The sequence below is a fragment of the Alexandromys fortis genome, unplaced genomic scaffold (genome assembly GCF_014885135.2).
Source record: "Alexandromys fortis isolate MF-2015 unplaced genomic scaffold, M_Fortis_MF-2015_v1.1 scaffold_123, whole genome shotgun sequence".
NCBI lineage: Eukaryota > Metazoa > Chordata > Mammalia > Rodentia > Cricetidae > Alexandromys > Alexandromys fortis.
This window is the reverse complement of record NW_026068003.1, coordinates 284,172-291,861: the sequence shown is the minus strand read 5'-3', so window position 1 is coordinate 291,861 and position 7,690 is coordinate 284,172.

Here is a 7,690-nt window from a genome sequence, read left to right as displayed (position 1 = left end):
TATACAATTTTTCAAATGCACATAGTTAAATGTGGCATCAGGCCCCTGAGAGCTTAGATTGGATTGTTCTGCCATTCACTAAAAATGGTAACTGCTCTCCCTGCTCATTAATTTTCGTATCTATGAAGCTGTGTCATAATATTATCAACACTGTCCTCGCAAACAAATGCATTAATGCATTAAAAGTTGTTCCCAGAGCAGGGAGAAAAAAACCAGTTAGGTGATAGTCTTAATTATTATCATCACTTCTGCTGTGTGATGAGCTCCAGGTGTTCGTCTGCCCAGTATCTCTCGATCCTTCCAAACATCAGCACCATATGCTGATGGGACTTCCTCATGATAGGCTGAACCAGGACGTCCAGGAGAAGAGAGCACTGAAGATAGAAGGGGGAGGGGGAAGTGAGGAGGGATGAGGAGCATCCAAGAAGTCACAAAAGCAAATTCTGTTATTTCCACACTGTGGTATCCAGGAGATACCCTGCCAGATAGGTGTTGAGGCCCAGTCCTGGGAAGGAAGGATGTGGCCTCCTCCTCAAGGCAATACACAGCCCCCTTCACCTCACCGATGGATATACCTCCTTGCTCCTGGACCCCCGCGTCAATTATGGGCTGCTACATTCCACCTGCTGCTGACAGTTATTTTCCTTCCTGAGGAGACACGTGTTCTGTTCCTCATGTGTGCAAATGCACTGTGCCTTTCTGACAAGAGGAAAGAGAGCAGGGATGCTCAGGGACGCCTTGATGGGAGGTGTTAGAACCCTGTATCACTGCATATAATGCCTCATGGAAGAGAATGGGGGCGGGGAGCACTTCAGGTACTGGAAAGAGAGAAGCAGCACCAATACACCCCCCCCCCTTCTCAACTTAAAAGAGGACAGTCGGGTATCCTTCAAGTCCAGAGAGCAGAGGTCAGCCCCTGAGCGAGGGAGGTCACTGTCGAAAATGGGCTTTGGGACCAAATTATGTCCCTCATGACATTGGTTTGTAGTGCAGAACCAATTTGAAAATGTGGCATGATCAGCAGTCTCGCCCCAGGAGAGACCGGGACCAGTGGAGAGGGGTGTCATAAATCAAGGCTCCGTTGCTCTGAGTGGGAGCCCCGGCTGGACTAGGCCGGGCAGCTGTAAGGCAGGATTGAGATGCATTGGCAGAGCTGTGACGGTGACCCCCAGACTGAAATAATTGGGGTTGGGGGAGGTGCACCATGGGTCAGACTAAGGGTTTGTGGAAGAATATGGGGGGGGGGAGCTTTCAAAAGACCTGTCTAGACAATGACAGACAGACTTTGGTCAAAGTAATTACCTGCCATATGCAGAAGCACTGAATTCACTTTCAATGGAGACACACATGTATACACACACACACACACACACAAACGTGCACGCACCACAAATACACAGGCACAAAAGGAAGGACAACCCTCTTGAGAGAAAATAAAGTACTACTACTGTACAGCAAAAACAATAGATCCCAGCGGCAAAGGCTAGGGAAACTTAGGAACTTCATTTCAAAGCAAACAGTGCCCTCTAGAGGCATGAAGGACACATGCAGGTGAAGTCGAACAAAAGAAGTTTCAGAGGCGGTGACCCTCAGGCTTTGGACAGCCGGGAAGAGGGAGGATCCTCTTCTGTCTGCCTGTCCATCATCCTGTCGTCCATGTGGAGTAACTGCAGGCACGGTGAGGAAGCCTTTAGCTGAACACAGTTGTCCATGGAATGCTGTCATGGGAAGTTTCAGTAAAAATATATCACAAAGAGGAGACTTCAGAATACTTTGTAGGGTAAGAAATATTTCTGGAGCCTATATTGTAAGGTATTCGGTCGATTTCCTCAATAAATCTGAATCCAAACATCATCCCACCAGCACCAGGCAAATTATAAAAGATTGGCAGTGCTCGGGTCAGTACGTTCCCACAGTGCGTTTCTCAGGAACCGGCATCCCCTTCTGGGCTCCTAGCTATGGTGGCCACAAGTCCCAGGTCCCTCCTTACCAATGCCTCCCTCCCCACTGCCTTCTCCACAGCTCTCCCTATCGGGCAAGAAAAAGACCAATGTTTCAAGTAACTCGATGTGACCTCAGAAATCTTCAAAGCCATTGGCATCGGGTCACAGGCACGGTGATCTGAGCTACAGATGTGTTGTCACGGAGAGAAGCCTTGACAGTGACCTTCTCCTCCTGCCGGCAGGAGGGGCCGGCAACACAGTAGTAGAAGGTGCCTTAAGTGGGTGCCCCCTTCCTTTGCATGAAGGATTAGCGGAGGTTCCAGCCAGTGATCTCATCCTCCTGGATCCATACTGCATACCAAACACACCAGACATTGTCCACGCGTCGCTGTCACGTGACCATCTTCTAGCTTCAGCACTATCATCTGAAGAACCAATCCAAACTTCTCAGACATTCAAAGCTCTTTCAATCCATCTACTGTTGCACCTTCTAGCTCGGGGCCTGTCTGGAACATTCTAAGCCAGGTTGGCCATCCACTCGCTTCTCCAAGCACACTACATATGTCGCCTTATTTATTGCCTCACTGTCGCCACTGGGGAGACTATGTGACCCATTTCTACTCCTTTCCTACCCAAAATTCAAATTTTACCATGGAAAGACTTGAGCCACATTCAAGACTCATCTTTGGGGGCTGGAGAGATGGCTCAGCGGTTAAGAGCACTGCCTGCTCTCCCAAAGGTCCTGAGTTCAATTCCCAGCAACCACATGGTGGCTCACAACCATCTGTAATGAGGTCTGGTGCCCTCTTCTGGCCTGCAGGCATACAAGCAGACAGAATACTGTATAAATAATAAATAAATAAATATTTTTTAAAAAAAAGACTCATCTTTGCTGAGACTTCCCTAACTATTCCTAACCCTTGATGATGTCTTGACCAGTTTGGTTTTGAAGAGTATTGCATAAACCTATTTTTAAGTGCTGGAATTGAAGACAGTGAGCCCAGGACCTCACACATGCTATGAACAAGCTCTGCCACTGCTCAACCCCTTTTCATGCCTTATTAATTTAAAAATCAAAATGATAAACATCTCTAAGTACTAGCATGGAGAGATGGCTACTTCACTGATGACTTAAAGGAATAAATATGATATGTATTTTCTGAGCCACTTCTGTTTTTAAAAAGCAAGTGCACATATACACATATGTACACTTCTATACACAAACGATTACAATAGATAGCAGTGATCAGGAATTTCCACTTTTCAAACATTCTGTATTATTGGACATTTTTCCACTCTGTCTGTACATACTTTTTGATTTTGGGAAAATGACATTTTTTTTCAAATAAATCAACAAACATTCACTGCCAAGCATGGCTTTGATTGTTAGGAGGGCTCCAGGGTGGTCTTAACTTTCTAAAGAATTAACATCTGGAAGAAAACCCAACAGAAGACTGAGACAGGCGTATACAAAGAGCTACAAGCTTAGGAGTCAAAGCCAAGGGAACTCTGAGACACAAGAATGCCAGCTTTGTTGAGGGCAAAGCAACCAAGACCAGGCTAAAACACTGCAGTCTTGACATGGAGGATGAGTGAGTGTCTATTGAGTGCAAAAGAAAGCATGGGCATTCTTGGTAGAGGGAAAACATGCACAAAAACAAAGAGGCTTTAGGGTGTTGGCTTGTTGAGGTAAGAGAAAGTGATTTGTATGTAGAAAGGAGAACACACAGGTTCAAGGAAAGAAATAAGAATCTAGAGTCTGGAGCAAAACCTTCCTAAAGCTGTGACCCTTTAATACATTTCCTCATGTTGTGGTGACCCCCAACCATAAGAATATTTTGCTACCTCATAACTTCAATTTTGCTACTAGGATAAATATCTGATACGCAGGATATCTGATGTGTGATGCCTTGTGAAAGAGTTTCAAACCAAGGGGGTCTTGACCCACAACTGAGAACCACTGGCCTAGAGTCTTCTCTTCCTTTAACTATATGTCATTCTTGGTGGGGGAAGGGACGGAGGGCAGAAACAACTCTAGACCAGGGCAGGATCTTACTGTAAAGGCTACTGTGACAGGACAGGAGGTTAAATGCCTTCCTGGGTTGCTTCTCCACCTTAGTTTTGAGAGATCTCTCACTGAACCTGAAACTTGCCATTTCACTTAGACAGACAGGCTATCTAGCTCCCAGGATCCAATTGTCTCCACCCACTAGGGGGTTACAGGCTGCTTTACACAACTGTGAACTCCAAGGGCTCAGGCTGGCACAGCGACCACCTTCCCCTCTCTGCAACCCAGCATTCTTTACACAACAGCAAACAACAGGCAGTGTGAAATGTGTGTGATACGATTGTTTATTCCTCTTGAATTATTCCCTATGTATGACGGCTTTTCCATATCTAATACCCACACCTCAGTCTCCGAGTGAGCAACAGAGCAAGGTGGACATTTGTGCCCAGTCAGAGCTGCAGCAGAGACCTGGGCACATTTCTCCGTGAACAGAGTGGAAAACTGTGTTCATCGGGAATGTAAATGCTGAAGGCAGCCTGGGCTAAGGACCATAGCATGTATTTCTCAGAGCTCTTCTCGGAGTGATCAGTGAAGGAAACGCCACTGCCTCTTTGCTTTCCTCTTCCAATCCACCCCAGTTCCCACCGGGACACCCCCACTCCACAGATCCCATCCCACAGCGGGCGGCTTTTGTGAACGGGCTGGAGAGATGGTGGCTTGGCCCAGGGAGCATCCACATGGCTCTCGATGATAACACCTCAAGCAGGAAAAAAAAGACAAACGATTTTCCACTGATGGCATTGTGTACAAGCCGGCTGAGCTGCTTGGCACAGCCCCTGCAGCTGTGTATTCATGATGTTCTGTGTAAGCCAAATAAGAAAAAACAGAAAAGAAAGAAAGAAAAGAAAAGGGAAAAAAAAGACTTCGAACGTTGTAACCAATACAGGCTAAAATTTGCTTGACCCACTCAAGTATTTGCCTCTCCCTGTCTATCTGCTCTAAGAGAAGGGGGGTGCTGGGCTGCAGACTTAAGCCTACCCCTCAAAAAAGTTTAAGCCCCCACTGTGCAGAAAAACAGGAACAGATTCTGCCACATGCGGTGTCACTTGGCTGCGTTTCCCATGCGTTCGGGATGATTTCTGTGGCAAACCTTCCCAGTGGGTGGAAGGAAACCAGACTTGCTGTGCCCACTCTAGGGGGGTGGGGCAAATGGATTCTGGGGTGGAGAGTGGAGCTGCTCCACAGAGTTAAATTCAAATGAAAACTGGGAGTCACTGTGCTGATGCAGTCAGAGAAGCTAGCCCGCCATCACAAAGCCAGCCCCTCAGCCTAGTCTTCTACACTACCGAGAGCTTAATTCTAAGACCTGCACCACATGCTCTTTCCTTTCTTTCTTGGACATCCTCATGAATGAAGACCTGTAGTGAAAGCTAGGGTCCCGATTCTTTTTTTTTTTTTCTTTCCTTTCTTAAGGTACCATGGGATGGATGATCAAAACTGATCCAATAATAATAATAAGGCAATTTGGCCACTTTGGCTACTTTGTCATAAAATCTGGGGTGAGGCTGGGTTAAACTAAGATGGCTCTAAGAACTGTAGGAATGGCTTACTATGGGGCTCAGATTGGGGCATTTATTAATTATCAAATGGTGCAGTTTTATCATGGATGCTTCCCCTGGCTCCCAAATATTTCCCTACAAACATCCAAGCTATTCTTCTCATATTATCATCTCAAAGTTTATTTTAAAAAATAGGTCATTGACTGCAGACAGACTCCTAGAGATCAAATCAATCAGCATGTTAGCAATATTTAGCAGAAAGGAAGGAGCAGAGACCTGGTGGGAAACAAGAGTCCCCAAGGCCTCTAATTCCACCAAGTTTCACTCAGGAGGTAATTGTAAAGCAAACAAACCCTCATCTTGTTCCAATTAAGGAGCTAAGTGAGCAAAATTTACATGTAGGTAAAGAGAAAAGGGGGTCACCCAGCAGGAGCCCTTTCTCTGCCCTGAATCTCAGTCAAGGTGTGTGGTTTTTCACTCTGCGCACACCAGAAGTGTTCGGCGTTACACTGACTGGAACTCATCTCTTTAGTTCCCAGGAATTTTGACAGAACTTGGTGGAAACAGAAAGCAAGCTGCAGGGATTTGTCAGTCTTCTGAGACCCTTGCTGAGTTTGCAGGCTCTAACTAAGCAACAGGAAACACCATAGCAAATGCAGGCTATGAATTTTTGGTTGATGGGTTGGGGTTCATTTATTTAGCAGGGCTGTCCCTGAAGATGAGAACTCTCCCCGAAATGATCCCTAATAAGAAAAAGTGAGAGAAAAAAATCCCTGTATCCATCAACTCTTCCCAACCTTATCTCAGATGACACCAGCAGCTTGGAAGGGAAAGAGTTTCCTTCAAAGGTGATTACGCTTGCCGAAGATGAGAAATTAAGATTAAAAAAGAAAAGAAAATCCAACAGGGTCTCAACAACTAATATAATTAGGTATTCACTCAGTAAAAATTCTTGAGTATCTACTAATGTTAAGCAACCATTGGGAATACATTGGCGAACAAAACTAGAATCAAATTTGCTAACTGATGGAAGAGAGAGACCATATAGAATAAATATAAAAGATAAATGCCTAACATGTAAGTCTGAGTAGGCTGGACCAATGAACCCCAAACTTTCAGCAACTCAACGAAAATATTCCAAGTTCACTTCCCATGAGGCCAGCCTCCTCCAGCAAGGACTAAAGGGTGATGTCATTAAGAGTCAGGCCCAGAATGAATTGAGTTGCCTCTACTTCATCTCACCAGGCAAACAAGAAGCACCTGTTAGCCTCTAGAGAGCCAGAAAGACGGGAAAACACTGGATGCCTGAGGAGAACTGAAAGTCAGTGCATGATTATGGAAACTGAGCCATCAGAGGTTATAAAACTTGGGCTTTCTCAGAGGGGGAAAAAGCACATTTAAGCTTCTAGAATCCTCCCTATTCTAGCAACAGTGGGTGAGGGAGAGCATCCTGTTTCCTAGTCTACTCATCCTCTGAGTGACAGGACCACCGAACACCATTCCAACGAACATATGCCTTCTGTCAGGCTATTCCCATGGAGTCACTCTTTTCTCACGATTTAGATTGAGGTCTCCCTCTGAACCCTAACTATCTCTCTCCAGTTACCAACCTGTCCTACAGATTTTTGCATATAGCACACAGCACACATTGACCTTCCACCTTGGGAATGGAGAGCAGAGGACTCAGTTTCCCATCTTACACCCCAACAGACTCATTTCTGTCTTTTGTTCACACTGTCTCTCCAGCCTAAGATGGACGTCTTTACTCTCTTTCTTTGTTCTCGAGTCCTACATTATGTCTCTGAACACTCATGCCTATTTCCTCATGGCTGATCAATTAATTTATTATGATATTTTCTCTAAAATATTTTGATTTCTTCTTTTATCAGAAAGACATAAGCTCCTTGAAGAAACTGGCACAGACCAGGACTCCTCTCTCAGTCCCACACTGTCCTCACTGGGTTTTGTGAGAGGAACCGACTCTCCTGAGTCGCCAAGGAACTCCAAGCCTCTTCTTCCCTTATGTGACTCTGGACAATAAGATGTGTCCATTATTTCCCCCTTGAATCGAGAAGCAGCGGAAAATCCCAAAGTCAAGAGTAGAACAAAAACAAAAGAAGTAGCTGAAGAGGGGATATGATATGAAAACCTGTCACACCTGAGCTTTGAAACTTTGTTAG